We start from the raw sequence: 18,392 nt of genomic DNA on the forward strand, positions 1-18,392 counted from the left end.
AACAATTCGAGTTCAAAACATCTACACTATTAGAGACACATTTACCTTCCATGTAAGATCAATCATCAAAATCAATCATCCAGCATCTCTTGATGTTAGCTACACAGGGAAGCTTTGTTGGATTTACATCTGTGATTTCTCATTACTTATTACATTTTAAATACTGATAATGTCCTCTTAGATAAATTCTCTTGTACTTCTGGTCTATTTTTAAATGATGTTTAAAAACTGATAACTTTCTAGCAATATACATATGTATATGTATATTTCCCCTCCTCACTCTTCCTAGTCATAGATGCCCCTGATTTGTTGACTGGATACAGAACTGTCTGAAATAAGCACTGCATTTCCACCTCCCCAGAGTAAGATGAGTTCTGGTTGAGGGAGTGAAGAGAAGTACTTACAAGATGGAAATATGCAAGCTCCTTGAGTTGGGGCATTTCACAACTTTTTCTAGTTGAAGTCTTTTTCATTTTAGAGGGCCAGTTTACCAGAGTGCCATTGTAGGGGACTTCCTTCAATCAAGATTTTTTTTTTTTTTTTTTTTTTTTTTTTTTTTTTTTTGCGGTACTGGGGATTGAACCCAGGGCCTTGTGCTTGTGAGGCAAGCACTCTACCAACTGAGCTATATCCCCAGTCCTCAATCAAGATTTTTGAACAAGCAACATGGATCCAGGTAGTGAGGGAAAATCCTAAAGACTGAAAAATAAAGAGGAGTCTGACTTCTACGCAGAGCACAGCCACCAGGCCAGCTTGGACTTTCCATGGATGAGATGGAAATTTCCACCTAGCTCAGTGGATCGCAGCAGGGAACAATTTTGCTCCCCGCCACCCCAACAACCAGGGGTCATTTCTTGATGTCATATCTGGAGGGTGTATTTGCTCTTGGTACCTGTGGCTAGAGACCAGGGATGCTGCTAAACCTACAGATACTGATACAGATGTACAACTGAAATCAAACATTCATTTATATAAACATAAATGCATAATACTCTCCTATATAACTACATACACATTTGTACAGATATAGTAAACTGTTGCCACCCGCAGCAACAATCCCGTGGGAATTTATCGGAGGTGGACTGGGAATGAACTATTTCTTTTTTTTGTTTGTTTGTTTGACTTATTTCACGTAGCATGATCTTTTTTTTTAAATTTTTATTTTTTTTTATTGTAAACAAATGGGATACATGTTGTTTCTCTGTTTGTACATGGCGTAAAGGCATACCATTTGTGTAATCATAAATTACATAGGGTAATGTTGTTTGATTCATTCTGTTATTTTTTCCCTTCCCTCCCACCCCCCACCCCTCTTTTCCCTCTATACAGTCCTTCCTTCCTCCATTCTTGCCCCCTCCCTAACCCTAACTCTAACCCTAACACTAACACCTCCCACCCCCCATTATGTGTCATCATCCACTTATTAGCGATATCATTCGTCCTTTGTTTTTTTGAGATTGGCTGTCTCACTTAGCATGATATCTCCAATTTCATCCATTTGCCTGCAAATGCCATAATTTTATCATTCTTTATGGCTGAGTAATATTCCATTGTATATATATATATATATATATATATATATACCACGTTTCTTTATCCATTCATCAATTGAAGGACATCTAGGTTGGTTCCACAATCTGGCTATTGTGAACTGAGCAGCTATGAACATTGATGTGGCTGTATCTCTGTAATATGCTGATTTTAAGTCCTTTGGGTATAGGCCAAGGAGTGGGATAGCTGGGTCAAATGGTGGTTCCATTCCAAGTTTTCTAAAGAGTCTCCACACTGCTTTCCAGAGTGGCTGAGGGAATGAACTATTTCTATTATCTTTATCTGGATTACTTCCTCGCTTACTTGCTTGTTCGCTAGTTTAGAGAGGAAGAGAGACTTTGCTTAGAGGAAGAGAGACTTTGCTCAATTTTAGAGGTGCTACTCTTTCAGAGAGGCTACGCTTATCAAAGGTCTACTGCTTCTTAAAGGTGGGTCACTTCTTGGAGGTGTGGGGTGCGGCATGTGGCCTGCATCCTGCAACCTGCGTCCTGCGACTTGCAACCTAGAGGTGTGTTCTTAGTTCTCCGTCCTGAGATCTTCATTCTGCAATCTTCGATCTGCGACCTAGAATTGTCTGCTTAGTCCTGCGTTCTGCGATCCCTGCCCAGGTGAAGAGAATATCTTATATACACTAAGGCAGCCAATCAGCTTAGGATTAAATAGCATGGTTGGAGCATGCGCCAGGGTATCAATCAAGAAAGAATGAGAAACATCTGTTGACCACTAGTGCAGAGGAGATATTAACTAATCAGGCAAATGTAGATCACGCAGTGTTAACACTAATTATGCGCCACCTCTTGGCCCAATGCCAGCCGCCATCTTAGGGCTACTTAACCATGTCTCTGCAGTAAACCATATTTAAAATAAAATTAGAAACCATTTATATAATGGTGTTTCTTAGCATTTTTCTACCATTAAAGCATGTATTCCTCTGAAGCTCTCTTCTGGAGAGGGGAAGGGGTGATTTACCAAGTGATTAAGGAATCCAAAAGATTTAATGCTGTTTCAGAAAATGAGTAGCTCTCTCCTACCCAGGACCTAATATTGGGAGCAAGAGGTGAGGGTGTTAATGTTTCATTTCCAAGAGAGTGAAGGACCGGAATTGCTCCTGTAATTTCCTCCTGAGAATGTTACTGAACTTGGCCAACAGTGTTCCTCTGGTCACAAAGAAATAAAAATCAATTCTGTAGAAATCTCTGTTGGGGAAATAAAAATGTTGACAAAGATGACAATGCAGAAATTAGAGTTATCAATGGAAAATGCTGTTGAACTGTGAGATAAGAATGAGTATGAGGAAAAAATAAAGCAACAAGTTCTTTCCAGTCTTTTTGTAAGGGGAAAATTGAAAGAGTTCTGATTTCTCAAAGGTAAATAAATGTTTTTAGCATTAAGTATTAACAAAAGTCTCAATCACTTATATAACATATAACATCAATAGTATATTTATAATATAATTCTACAGATATGTAGGCAGATGTATCTGTACATATGAATTACACTAATGAATTTCAAAAACTAAAAGTAATTCCAATAAAACTCAATTTAACATCATTTTAAATTACATTTTATCTAATCAAGGGATCGCACTATTGTGGATATCAATAATTTTTCCTATCACTTCCAGATTGACCCTATGATTTCTATTCTTAAGTCTGTCAGATTTTTTTTTCTTCTTTCTCCCTAAAATTTATCCAGGCTATATGAATTCATATGCCCCTGATATCTTGAGAAAAATTACTTTTCAACTTTTATCTTTCACTCATTCTGACATTTTATAGATCATTTATTGTGTTCTACCAGATGTGCAAAATTATCAAGTGCACTTCTCTCCCTAAATGCCTAATATTTACCATCATAACCAGAAAATCCCCTTACTAACCTCTCAAGTCAAGTAATATACTAACTTAGCAAGTTTTAAAGCTATTGTTAACCTAATCACTACAAAACATATGTTTGATCAATATCTCTATATACTAATGCTCTGAAGGAAACAAAAATGAATCAAATAAGCTGTTAGAAAGGGAATTTGGACATTTTTTAAAAGTCATATTATTTGCGTTTTATTTCAGTAGGAAGTTGTTATGACCTAATAAATCAGCATACTAATAAAGAAAGACCTTGTGATTCTGTTATCCATATCATATATGCAAATATTCTCTTTTATATATGTATTTATTTGATGAGGGATTCTTTCCTCATCTTTGTAAGTGGCTTTACCTACAGAGACAAACTCAACAGCTCCCCTCACTACCAAGAAGTATCCAAATATGGCCACTGCTCTTTAATCCTGAGCCCAGTGGGTTCAATCATAATGCCTTGACCACTTAGGTTCTTGTATAAAAATGTAACCAGAGAGACTGGTGATGGGAGTGAAGTCCCTGTGGGCAGAGCCCAGAGCTTCAAAACAGAACACTGCTCCAACACACTAATGTACCCTCCCAAATGTACCAACTCCTCAGCAGACATTTTCTAGTCCCTCACTTTATCTACATCACCAATACCTCCTTCTAAAATACCCAAATCCTTCCAACAGAACCCTGCCAGGGTTTTTGCAGGCTGCCTTACCCAGTCCTCACTCACAAATAAATGGCTCTCCTCCTGGGTCTATCCACTGGGGGACAGGTAGCCAGGTTTATAAATTTAAAAAGGTCTTAGAAAGCTACATAAGGTGAACATTATAATTTGACATGACATATTTTGACAGCATAATTGTTATGCAGGGTGCAGTTAAGACATCTGAGATCAATATAATTTATATTTTATAAATATCCAAAAAATTCTACTGGATGAAAGCATCTTTTGTTAAATATCAATAAACTCACAAGCTACATCAATTCCATCAGCTTTCATTCACTGAGTAGTGCTAATTTCACCTAGAAACCATGGCCTTAGCAATTGGAAGTTCATTATTCCATTCCAATCTTATTACTAATATCTATAACAGACAAATCATACATCACACCCAAGATTGGTGTTAGTTTACAGAGAGGGTAAGAAAGAGTTAAGGTGGTCATAGGATTTAAAGAGTCAGTATGAAAAGTAAAAGATAGAGGAAGAAGGCAGAAGCAAGCTAGGAGCAGTCCCAATCTTCTCACATCATAGAAAGGAGGCAGTGAAGGAAAAGCAGAATTGAGAGAACCTTATCATATTATATACCTGAATTTGAAGAACAGCAGAGATGGACTTAAGTAAGGTTTCATTCTTATAAGTTTGAATAGAATGAGGCCTGGCTCAGAAGTGACTACAGTAAATAGGGCTCCAAGGCATTGCTTAAAGTGGGGCTGATATTGAGATCAGCAGAGATAACACATTAAATTAAAATACCATTATCTGGGTACTCGCCCAACGCAGTGCTCTTAAGAAAAAGAAGGTCACAAAGTATTCCTTCACTTAAGAAGTCAGAACCATACTGATAGATGGGTAGGCACACAAATGATATAAAAAAGCAAGGGAACAAACCATCCCAAACAACCCAAAATGCCTCAATAGCAGAATCCACTGACACCACAATGGAGTAAATGTCAGAGAAGGAATTTAGGAAGTTCATAGTTAAATTGCTCTATGAGCTAAGAAACCATGTAAAAAGTGAAATTAGAGATAAAATACAGGAAGTGAAAGATCACTTCAATAAAAAGACAGAGATTCCGGAAAGGAAATGCTCAAATGAAGGAATCAATAAACCCAATTAAAAATTCAATGAAAAGCATCACCAATAAACTAGACCACTTTGAAGATAGATTGTCAGGCCTCAAAGACAAAGTATAGTTTCTTCTCTGGGAAAACACCAAATGGTGGATGACGCTGGTGCAGCTGGAGGGCCCCCTGGAATGGGTGATGCGATGGCTTCCATGGAGGCTTCGGCAGTGGTCTCGGAGGTGAGGCCGGGGCTGGGGCTGGCACCGTGGTCCTTGCAGATGCAAGGCCAAAGACAAGGAGTGGATCCCGGTTACCAAGTTGGGCCACCTGGTCAAGAACATAAAGATCAAGTCCTTGGAGGAGATCTACCTCTTCTCTTTGCCTATCAAGGAGCCTGAGATCTTTGACTTTTTCTTGGGGGTGTCACTCAAGGATGAGGTTTTGAAAATCATGCCTGTACAGAAGCAGACTTGTGCTGGTCAGCAGACCAGGTTTAAGGCATTTGTAGCTATCAGGGACTACAATGGTCATGTTGGACTGGGAGTAAAGTGCTCCAAGTAGGTAGCCACTGCTATCCGAGGGGCCATCATCCTGGCCAAGCTCTCCATTGTTCCTGTGCAGAGAGGCTACTGTGGGAACAAGACTGGCAAGTCCCACACTGTCCCTTGCAAGGTGACTGGACTTGTGGTTCTGTGCTGGTGTGGCTCATCCCTGCCCCCAGAGGTACTGGCATTGTCTCAGCCCCTGTGCCTAAGAAGCTGCTGATGATGGCTGGTATTGATGACTGCTATACTTCTGCCGGGGGCTGCAATTACACTAAGGCAACCTTTGATGCCATCTCCAAGACATACAGCTATTTGACTCCCATTCTCTGGAAAGAAACTGTGTTCACCAAGTCTCCCTATAAGGAATTCACTGACCATCTTGTGAAAACCCACATCAGAGTCTCTGTACAGAGGACCCAGGCTCCAGCTGTGGCTACAACATAGGGTTTTTATACAAAATAAATAAATAAAATGAATGAAATTTGTTTAAAAAAAGACAAAGTATATAATCTTGAAGATAAATTTGACCATAGAGAAAAGAGACCATGAACAGAATATTTGAAGAATATAAGATAACATTAAAAGGTCAAATTTAAGATTCATTGGGACAGATTTATTGCTCTGAAATGCAAACTAAAGAAATGCACAATATTTTCAATTAAATAATATCAGAAAATTTTCTGAATTTAACAATAAAATGAAAATTCAAACGCAAGAGGCATACAGGATTCCAAACACACATAATCACAACAGGCACAATCCAAGATACATTATTATGAAAATGCCTCACATATAGAATAAAGATAGAATTTTAAAAGCTGCTAGAGAAAGACAACTGGACACATTTAGAGGAAGACCAATCCAGATCTCAGCTGATTTCTCAACCCAGACCCTAAAAAGCTAGGAGATCTTGGAATAATATATACCAAGCTCTGAAAGAAAATGGATGCCAACTGAGTATACTATCCCCAGCAAAATTAAGCTTCAGAATAGAAGATGAAATAAAAAACCTTCCATTATAAGCAAAAGCTAAAAGAATTAATATCCAGAAAACCTGCACTATAAAGCAAAATAAAATATTTCATGAAGAAAAAATGAAAATGAAAACCAGTAGAGGGTGGAATTATACTAGACTAGTCAAGAAAAGGAGAACTGAATTAAATTTGAATCCTAGAAATAAATCAAAATGACAAGGAATAAAAAAATCATCTCTCGATAACATTGAATGTAAATAGTCTAAATTTTTCAATTAAAAGACATAGGTTGGAAGATCGAATTAAAAAAATAGACCCAACCATATGCTGTCAACAAGAGACTCACCTCAATGGCAAAGACATACAAAGACTGAAGGTAAAAGAAAGGGAAAAAACATATCATTCACATGGATCTTGTAAAGAAACAAGGGTTTTTATTCTCACACCAAATAAAGTAGACTTCAAGCCAAGATTAATCATAAGAGACAAAGAAAGTCATTTCTATTGCTTAAGGGAATTACACAATTATAGCAATTGTAAATATTTATGCCCCAAGCAATGGAGCATGAACATATGTCAAGCAAAATCTTCCTCAATTTCGAGAATCAAATAGACTAAAACACAATAATGCTGGATGACTTTAACATGCCTCTCCCATCAATGGATAGATCTCCCAAACAAAAACGAGATAAAGAAGCTATAGAACTAAAAAAAAAAAATACAATTAATAATGTGTACTTAACAGACACTCACAGAATATTTCATCCATCATTGACTGAATTCACTTTCTTCTCACCAGCACATGGAACATTTTCTGAAGTAGACCATATTTTAGGCCACAAAGAAAATCTTGGCAAATTAAAAAAAAAAAAAAATACAGATAATACCTTGAATTCTATCAGCTCATAATGGAATGAAATTAGAAATCAATGAAAAGATAAAAATAGAAACTACTCTAACACTTAGATTAATAATACACTTTTGAAGAAGAAATCAGGGAATAAATTTTTTAAAATACAGATAAATAAGAATAGTGATATAACATATCAACATTTCTGGGACACTATGAAGGTGATTTGAAGAGTAAAGTTCATAACATTGAACTCATACAGTAAAAGAATAGAAAAATACCAAATAAATAATCTAACATTACAAATCAAGGCCCTAGGAGAAAAGCAAACCAAAACCAAAATTAGTAGAAGACAGGAAACAATTAAAATCAGAGCCAAAATCAATGAAATTAAGATTTTTTAAAAAATAATTCAAAAGATCAAAAAAACGAAAATTCAGTTACAGAAAGAATAAACAAAATTGATAAACCCTTAGCCAAGCTAACCAAAAGAAAGAGGGATAAAGCTCAGTTTATTAAAATTTGAGATGAAAAGAAAATATCACCATAGACACTACTGAAATCCAGAGGATTATCAGAAACTATTTTGAAAATTTATAATCCAATAAGCTAGAAAATATTGAAGATATCAACAAATTCAGAGACATATGACATACCCAAATTGAACCAGGAGAATATAGAAAACTTAAACTGATCAATTTCAAGTAATGAAATTGAAGAAGACATCAAAAGTCTAACAACAAAGAAAAGTCCAAGACTGATGGCTTTTCAGTCAACTTTTACCAGATCTTTAAGGAAGAACTGATACAAGTCCTTCTCAAATTATTCTGTGAAATAGAAAAGGAGGGAACTCTTCCAGAGAAAGACACATCAAGGAAAGAAAATTTTAGACCAATATATTCTTCATGAATGTAGATTTAAAAATTCTTAATAAAATACTGGCAAACTGCATATGAAAACACATTAAAAAGATAGTACACCATGATCAAGTGGTTTTCATTACATGAATCCAAGCTTGGTTCAATGTATGGAAGTTAATAAATGTGATTCATCACATAAATAAACTTTTAAAAACAAGAATTACATGATTATCCTCATAAAGAAATAGCATTTGAGAAAGTACAGCATTTATTCATGTTTGAAACACTAGAAAAACTAGGAATAGAAGGAACATACCTCAAAATTGTAAAGGCTATATATGACAAACCCAAGGCCAACGTTATTTTGAATGGAGAAAAACTGAAAGCATTGCCTCTAAAAAACAGGAATAAGACAGGGGATGCCCATTTTCACATTTTCTTCAATCCTATTCAACATAGACCTTGAAACAGTAGCTAGAGCAATTAGGCAAGAGAAGAAAATTAAACAGATACACTAAGGAAAAGAAGAGCTCAAATATCTCTATTTGCCAATGACATAATCCTATATTGAGAGGACCCCCCCCCCAAAAAAAAAAAAAACTCCACCAGAAGACTTCTAGAATCCATAAATGAATTCAGCAAAGTAGCAAGATATAAAATTAATACCCATAAGTCAATCATGTTCCTATACTCCAATGCTGAATCTGCTGAAAAGAAATTAGGAAAACTAACTCATTCACAATAGCTTAAAAAAATAATCTAACAAATAAGGTGAAAGACCTCTACAATGAAAACTACAGAACACTAAAGAAAGAATTTGAAGAGGACCTTAGGAGACGGAAAGATCTCTTGTGTTCTTGGCTAGGCAGAATTATTATTGTCAAAATGACCATACTACCAAAAATGTTATATAGATTCAATGCAATTCCCATCAAAATTCCAATGACATTCTTCACAGAAATAGAAAAATCAGTCATGAATTTCATTTGGAAAACTAAGAGTCCAAGAATAGCCAAAGCAATCCTTAGTGAGAAATGCAAAGCAGGAGGCATCATAATACTGGGCCTCAAATTACACTACAGAACTATAATAACAAAAACAGCATGATACTGGTACTAAATCAGGCATGAAGACCAATGGAATAGAACAGAAGACACAGAGACAAAACCACATACTACAGTTATCTCATACTTGACAAAGGTGCCAAAAACATACATTAAATAAAATATAGCCTATTCAAAAAATGGTGCTGGGAAAACTGGAAATCCATAATCATGAGACTTAACCCCTATCTCTTGCCCTACACAGAACTCAACTCAAAGTGGATCAAAGACCTAGAAATTAGAGTAGAAATCCAGCACCTGCTGGAAGAAAATGTATGCCCAACCTTCCAACATGTTGGCTCAGGAACTGACTTCCTTAAAAAGACTCCTAAAGTGCAAGAAATAAATATGAGAATCAATAAATGGAATGGCATCAAATTATAAAGCTTCTTCACAGCAAAGGAAATAATCTAGAGGATGAAGAGAGAGCCTACAGAATGAGAGAAAATCTTTGCCACCTGTTCCTCATATAGGGCATTGCTATCCAGGATATACAAAGAACTCAAAAAACACCACCACAAACAACTACAACAGCAAACCCCAAATGACCCAATCAATAAATGGCCAAAGGAACCAGACACTTCTCAAAAGAATGAATATTAAGAGTCAACAAGTATATGAAAAAATGTTCAATATCTCTATCTATTAGAGAAATGCAAATTAAAATGACACAGATTTAATCTCACTTCAGCCAGAATGGTAATCATCAAGAATACAAGTAACACTAAATGTTGGTGAGGATGTGAGAATAATACACTCATATATTGCTGTTAAATGCAACCACTCTGGAAAGCAGTATGGAGATTCCTCAGAATACTTGAAATGGAGCCACCATTTGACCCAGTTATCCCACACCTTAGTATATATGCAGATGACTTAAAATCAGTATACTACAGAGACACAGTCACATCAATATTTATAGCAACACAATTCACAATAGCTAAGCTATTAAACCAACCTTCATGTCCTTCAACAGATGAATGGATAAAGAAAATGTGATATACACACGATGAAGTTTTACTCAGTCATAAAAAAAATGACTTTATGACATTTGTCAGTAAATGGATCAATCTGGAGACTATCATGCTAAGTGAAATAAGCCAATTTCAAAAAAAAACAATGATGAAATGCTTTCTCTGATATGTGGAAGCTAATACACATAAGGATGGGGGATTAAAAAAAGAACATAAGTTCAGTGGAGTAAACAAAGGGGAATAAAGGGAAGGGAAGCAGGATGAGAAAAGGGAAGACAGTGGAATGAATTCGACATAACTTTCCTATGTATATATATGAATACACCTCAGTGAATCTCAACATCCTGTACATCCACAAGAAACTGATGAAAAAAATAAATATGGCTAAATGGCAGAAAAGTCAGTAGAGTAGAAAGAGGGAGCAGGAGGTGGGGGAAGGGTAGGTACTGGGGACTGAATTAGAACAAGATGTATTCCATGCTTTGATAATTATTTCAAATGGATTCATTTATAACTAAAAAGAACCAATTTTTTAAAAAGAGGGAAGGCAAAGAGTTTGTACAGATGAAAAGAATCACTGCAGGCAATGAACTAAGGGGTCGACCAACCCGCAGACACATGCTGAGCTGAAGTCCATCAGAGTTTGTCCCTGTGGCGTCTCCTGGGCAGAGGAGATGTGTGGTCTGTGACAAGGTGAAGGGTTGGTGTTGCCGTGCCATAGTCTCAGGTGTGCCCCCTTTCATGGGTCCTAGATAAGGTCCTAGATGATGGTTGCATCATCTGTTGGTCTGGTATGTTTGATAAGCTCAAAACCTGGGGTTTGTTTTTTTTTTTTTTTTTTTTTGTATGATCTTGATAAATCCTTGTGTCTGTGTGCCTCTGAGCTGATTTAATTCAATAAGTTCACAGGAGGTTTTTTTTTTTTAATTAGTGTGAAGGAGTTATTTATTAGTTTGTGCCTTATAATTGTGCTGAGCCTCTGGTAATTGTTCATTTCAATAAGTCATATCTTTCTTCTAACATCTGGTGGTTTTCTACTTGCACAGACAAGGTGCCAAGGCACTCTACCATAGCACAGGTACTCAGAATGGAGTGACCAGGGCAGGACACAGACTGGAGGCTACTGCTCTTATACAGAATGGGGTAACTCAGCATAAATAGCACAAGAAGAGATTAATGACTGTCATAGAACACTTACAACAGTATACTCTAATAAACATTATTTAAAACCTATAATTTCTGGAATTTTCCATTTAATAATTTTCAAACTGCTATTGACAACAGATAACTAAAAGAGCCTAAAGTAGAATCACGAATATGGGAGAACTACTATCCTTTTCTGAAATGGAAATAATCACTGCCCCACAGGCACCAAATATTTTTTCTAACTACTTTTATGGTCCCATTTTATCCTTTCAGCATTTTACATATAAAATAGTTCTGTTCTATTACCAAAAAACTATTGGTTTCTGCCTGTCTTTTTCCTTTATGTAAAATCCTAATTGAGATTTTAAAAAAGGAAGAGTGTCAGTATTGAAAATTGAACTCTAAATATGGCCTCCGGGAAGGTCTGGGAGGTTGTGAAGAGCCAATCAAGGAGAATCCTGAACAGAATGGCTCAGTCAAGAGGCAGTGAATATCCCATGTTCTGCTTCAGTTCTAAATGCTCTATACTAAGATGTGATTTTTGTCACACAGGTGTTGTATGTACTATAACTTTAGTGACTATATGGTCGGTCTTACGAATATAAAAATGTAATGATCAGAATAGCTTTTCATCAGTGAATTACTCAAATATTTTCATGCCCTGGATTATAACCATGGCAACCGTCTGTGGGTTATCAAAAATGTCCAAGTATTGATTTGTGCAATATGCCTTTCTAATTCCCCTTTCCCCATATAAATCCATTAATATCAGCCTTACTGTGGGAACTGATTTCAAAAGAGTGAGATTTATGTAACTTCCAGCAGGTAAGAACCTGGTATCAAAAGCTATAATGAATGCAAAACTATCATATTGCCAAAAGCTTTGAAATTTACTGCTTTGAACTATATGTTCCAGGTATTATTAAAGTGGTTATAAAAGACAATAAAGAACACAATTTTTGCAGGATTACATAATAACTTAATGCATGTATAATTTCAATATTAGCATTATTCAGATGAAATTTTTAAAATCTTTACACAATATTCTTCACTGAAATTATTTAATAATTTGATAAAATTCATGTATCTATTATTTAGTATATATTCATTTGATATAGAACCAAGAAAAAGTATAAATCAAAATAACGTTACTCCCTCAATAGAATCAAACTTATATTCCTTACATTTTAGATTGGTATTCTTATTAAAGAATTTTAGATTTTTTTGTTTATTTTTTTCTAAACTTTTATTTATTTTTAAATGATTAAATAAATACCTCTATATGTTTATGGTATACAACATTATATTTTGACATATGTATACATTATAGTATGATTCAATCACATTAATTAATATGTCCATCACCTCATACACTTGTTTTGTTCTTTTTTTTTAAAGTTTAAGAAAAAAAATTCCCATGTTGGAACGTCATCATGCTCTAATTACTTAATACGTAGTTTGTGTATGCACAAATTAAGGTTTTAGTAACTCTTAAGTGAAAGTTTCTCTTCTTCTCCTGACTTGTACTTGAAAATATTTTGTGTGTAATCCAAAGAATAAAATGTTTCAAAGAGATTTTTCACAAACATGATGTTTTTCTTCTTGAATTTGTTCAAATGAATTTAAAACAAAATATCAAAAGGGGTTTTAGAACTTATTTCTTGAAGATACTATATGTTTGAAACTACATGTAACTCAGAATTAGTTTTTTTCTATTGTAGAAAAAAGATAAAATAGCCTTTACAAGAAGTTTTGAGTTATCAAGTTATGTAGAATTTTTTCCTTTAAGTACTACATAATTTCTACTGATATTTTACTTCAACCTAACTTGCATTTTTGTAAAGAACTAGCAATTTTTACTTACTGAATTTTTTAATTTTCAAAGACTGACATATAATAAAGAATAATGGGTGAAAACAAACACAGAATAAAGGTAGTATTCACATTAATGTTGTCTGCATATTCCTAGGTGTTAATAATAGGTACTTCATGATCATTGACTTACTAAAAAGCTTATTTCTCTCAGCCACATCTCCAATCCTTGCCAAGGTTCTAATTGGTTTCCTTAAATATCCTGACAAGTATTTCTTTGACATTGTTTCCAGAAGCCTCTGAAATGGTTGAAAACACTATTTCAATTAGGTTTACTCCAAGGACACACCAAATAAAAGCCAATGTTTCCCAAACCTGAATGTACATCAGAATCATCAAGGGGATTTGTGAAACAGGATTTCATGCTCATGGTTTCTGACTCAGAAAATTCAGGGAGGGATCCAATATCTGTTCACTCCCAAACAAGCAATGAGAAATAGGAGTCTGGAGGTGCGGCAGTCACTAACGTAGACTCAGATGGTACCCTGAGCGGGAAATCTCGGTGGGGATCAGCAAACCAGCAGGGAGTTCAAAGCACTCACATTTAAATAGTCCACCGAGAAAGGTTGCCAGCAGCGAAGGGTCACCTGAATGACGTGCCACCGCACACACACACCTTCTTTATCTGCTTCTGCATCACTGTAATTCCATTTCACAATTTGTATAAACAATCCATTCATATTGCTCCAGTTGCTCCCCTCCGATTCCCGTCGACCTATTCCATCAGGTCTTTACCCCCACATTTCCACTGAGCATTAACGTTTCTCTTATCAGGCGGTTTTCATTGCTCATTATGTAACCTACTTAGCATCTAACACAGTTCTGATCACGCTCATCCGTGAAACACTTTATTCACTTGGTTTCTCTTCCTCTCCCTTCTGCCCCGTCGGTGGCTTCTTGTAAGTCTCCTTTCCTGACTCCTCTCTTCTCCTTTACACTTCAGTGCTGCAATGACCCAGGGCTCAGTCTTTATCCCTTTCTTCTCTATCTGTGTTTGTTCCTTTGGCGATTTCATCCAGCACAGGTCTTTAAATACCATCCAACTGCTGACAGTATTTTTGACCAGATTCTACTTTCTAACCCCAGACTTCCATATAAAACTGTCTAAAGGACATCTGCATTCTGATACTCAATGGACATCTCAAACTCAGTATAACTCATTTCAAACTTCTGACCTTTGTTTCCTTTTTTTTTTTTTTTTTTGATTCTTTTTAGTTATACATGATAATAGGACTCATTTTGACATAATTATAAAAGCATGGAATATAATTTGCTCTAATTCAGTCCCCAGTACTTCCCCTTCTTCTTCCTTCCTCCCTCCCACTGTTCCCTTCCCTCTACTCTACTGACTTTTCTGCCATTTACTTATAGTTATTTTTATACCTGGATGTATACGATGGTAAGAATCAATATGGTATATTCATTCATATGTGTACATAGAACATTCACATCAGATTCATTCCACTGTCTTGATAGTCTCCAATTCTATCCATTTACCGTCAAATGCCATAAATTCATTCTTCTTTATGACTAATACTCCATTGTGTGTGTGTGTGTGTGTGTGTGTGTGTATCACATTATATATATATATATATATATATATATATATATATATATATATCACATTTTTTTAATTCATTCATATGTTGAAGGGCAACTATGTTGACTCCATGGCTTGACTCTTGTGAATTGTGCTGCTATGAACATTGATTGGTGTGGCTGGTTCAATTCCTCTTAAATCTGGTACAGCATTCCCTGGCTCACTGAATAGGAACTCAATTCTTCCAGTTGATTGGAACAATATTCTTGAACTGTCCTCAACTCTTCCCTTCTTTCACACTAATTTGAATCCACTAAGATATCATATTGGCTCTGTCTTAAAAAATAATCCTGAATCTACCACTTCTCACTTTCTTCTCTATTCTTGCTTTGAAGAGAAACAGCATAATCTTTTGCTGGATTATTTTAGTAGCCCCCTAACTGGGTCTCCCTATCTTAATTCTGCTACTCCAGAGTGTATCCTCAACATACCATTCAGAATGCATCTGCTCAAATCTCTGAGAGATGTCCCCATTTCAAAAATTCATCAAAATGCCCTATAAAACCCCAAAGATGTACTACCCTATATGCAACGCCTCTCTTATCTCTTCCTGCCTCCCTCCCTCATACCCTCTCCTCACCCGCCTCTTTGTTCTATCTTGAACACACCAGGCACACACCTCCTTATGACCTTAGCATCGGCCATTCCCTCTGCCTGGAATGCTTTTTCTCAGTTATCTTCTACACACCTTATTCAAGATGTTGCTGAAATCTTATACAATTGTGGGAGTTTGGGGATACCTCTCCCCCTTCTTATGTCTCCCCAGTCTTGACTCAATAACCTAATATAGTAAGGCATCTCCAGATCCCGTGGGACTGTCCCAACCTATAATTAGGGCATCATTTTGTGCTTGGGGGATTTTCACATCAGCGTCCCTACTCAAGAATGGCAAGTGGCAGGTAGCCTACAGACAAAGGCATCATCCTCACCACTGAGGCCTGCCTGACATGAGCAAGAAGTCATAAAGTTCAGAGGTACCAAGTTCACCTGGAGACTTCAATGGATTTGTTCTAATGCCTCAATAAAGGAAGAATGTTCCCCGTGCAGATCCTCCTTCAAGGACCCAGAAGGGAGAGCAGCAACCACTCTGGTCTCCTTATTCTGATCACTGCCCAAAGGTGCCCTCTCTACCTTTCTCTCTTATTAATCTGCTAGTACATTGAGTAACCAGCATAGAAACAGGGAAATGAGCATGTTGACTGTTTCACTCTTTTCACCTGAGTTCACTTTGGGCTTGTACCTGACACATGACTGCACAGCTTTCAAGAGTTAAACTGGAATGAAGATAGGAATAGAAAATTATTAGCTTCAGAGGAATATGAGATTATCTTCAGATTTCAGTGACATGTGCTTTTTCTGTTCTTTCTGTTTTGCATTGAGCTTCACTGTGTTTGGTTACTACAAGTGCAAAACTGTGCCTGTTTGATTGGTAAGAGGATAACAGAATATTAACCATTAAAATAGTCAGTTTGATGCCTAGGCAACAGTGATATGCAATTCCAGTTTGAAACAGCAAGTCTATCTCTACTCCTACATGGTATTGACCATTCTGTTGTGAATGCTGGTTAGCACACCAACATATTCTGGAGCGGATTTTGGTAATGTTTGTGCTCCTCTCCAAGGCCCTTTCACCTATTGCTTCTTTATGTACCTTACTGGTTTCCAGCAATCTGTGACCTGGAAGTCACACATTTCCACTTTGTAACACCTCCCAGCCAATAATAATCCAAGCCCTCTGCTCTGTGATAAAGATCTAAACTGTTAACATTCCCTTTATCAGGCCTGCACTCAATTCAAAGGTTTCATGCAATATCAATCAATGCATTAAAAATGTATAACCAGGGCTTAAGGAATAAGGAACCCTCCTGGTATAAAAGAGAATATATCCCCTTGGTATTAGAAACACTAAGGAACCCCCATACAATCAAGTTTGAGAAAGTATTTTTCAATGTGTGCTTAGTATAGAGACATTCTAAATGTGTCTCATGGTATAATACTTAACAGCTGCAGGTCCCCTTCAGTGTGCTCCATACAGAGCTCTCGCTGTAATTGGCTCCTCTGGAAAGGCTCCTTCGGACTTCTTCTTTAATTAGGATTAAAATGCACTGAGGACCCACAGAAGAGGCTTTTTATTTCAGTCATTATCATTTCTCTCAGGCAAGATCACCTTTCAGAAATAGCTATGTAGACTCTCTCATCTTCACCAAAAGAGGTCCAGCCTGTTAACAAATTTCTCTGGCTTCTTAAAATCTGAAAATGATTTTAAGGCAGCAGGTTTCATCAGAAAGACAACTGTTCACTGTTCTGCAAAGATACTGCTGGGATCAATAGTAGCTTGGGGCATTTTGACAAAATAAAAAGCATTCTTCATCGGGAAGGGCACACACAGGGATCCAAGAAGGACAAGGGAGAGTTTGTTTTAGTGAAATGATGTCCTCTCAAACCTTACCTGGGACAAGTCAATTAGGTAAAATTAACATACCTTGCAGAGTTGAAAGATACCAACGAGCTACCAGAAAAGGGAAAGAGAGTATTTGACTACTAAAAACACAAAACACCACAAGCTAATTTATAAGGCAAACAACAAACTTGGGCAGGGAAGGTTGCAATGTATCTGTCAAATTTAAGTTCAATGCTCTCAATGTTGAAAAAATGCTTACAACCCATAATGAAAAAAATATATATAAAACACCCCAAAAGAAAATTTAGCAAATGCAGTATACACACACAATGGAATATTATTTGGTCATAAAAGGATGAAATTTTGCCATTCGCATCAATATAGATGGAACTGGAGGACATCAGGTTAAGTGCAGTAAGCCAGGTGCAGAATGACAAATATCCCATGTTGCACTCCTTTGTGGAAACAAAAGAAAAAAAGAAAAAGAAACAAAAATTCAGTCTCATAGGTAGTGGAAGAGTGGTTATTACAAACTGGAAAAGGGAGCAGGAAGAAGAGAAAGAGGTTACATAAAGATTATTGAAACACAGGAAGAATTAGTTCTGGTATCCTATAGCCTAGTAAGGTAATTATTCATCAACAATCAATGATATATTTCAAAATAGTCAGAAAAAAGAGCCAGAAGATTCCTAACATGTAGAAATGATTAATATGTGTAAGGAGATGAAAATGCTAATTACCTTGATTTGATTATTACATTGTATGTACATGTAACAAATTTTCATACTCTACCCCATAAATATGTAAAAGTGTTGTCAATTAAAAATATTTTTAACAAAAGAAAATTGAGCAAAAAACTGCTGGCAAAAGAACTAACACT

The 18,392-nt window shown here is 36.2% G+C and overlaps 1 non-coding gene and 1 pseudogene across 1 annotated transcript; one reads left to right on the plus strand and one right to left on the minus strand.

Annotated features, from left to right (window-relative positions):
• Positions 1-562: 562 nt before the first annotated feature.
• Trnav-cac (transfer RNA valine (anticodon CAC)) lies at positions 563-636 on the minus strand. The gene has a single exon. It is a non-coding gene; the product is annotated as a tRNA-Val (tRNA).
• Positions 637-5,339: 4,703 nt separating this feature from the next.
• On the plus strand, positions 5,340-6,191 carry LOC124992587 (40S ribosomal protein S2-like; annotated as a pseudogene).
• The last annotated feature ends 12,201 nt before the right edge of the window (positions 6,192-18,392 follow it).

Source organism: Sciurus carolinensis, chromosome 1 (genome assembly GCF_902686445.1).
Source record: "Sciurus carolinensis chromosome 1, mSciCar1.2, whole genome shotgun sequence".
NCBI lineage: Eukaryota > Metazoa > Chordata > Mammalia > Rodentia > Sciuridae > Sciurus > Sciurus carolinensis.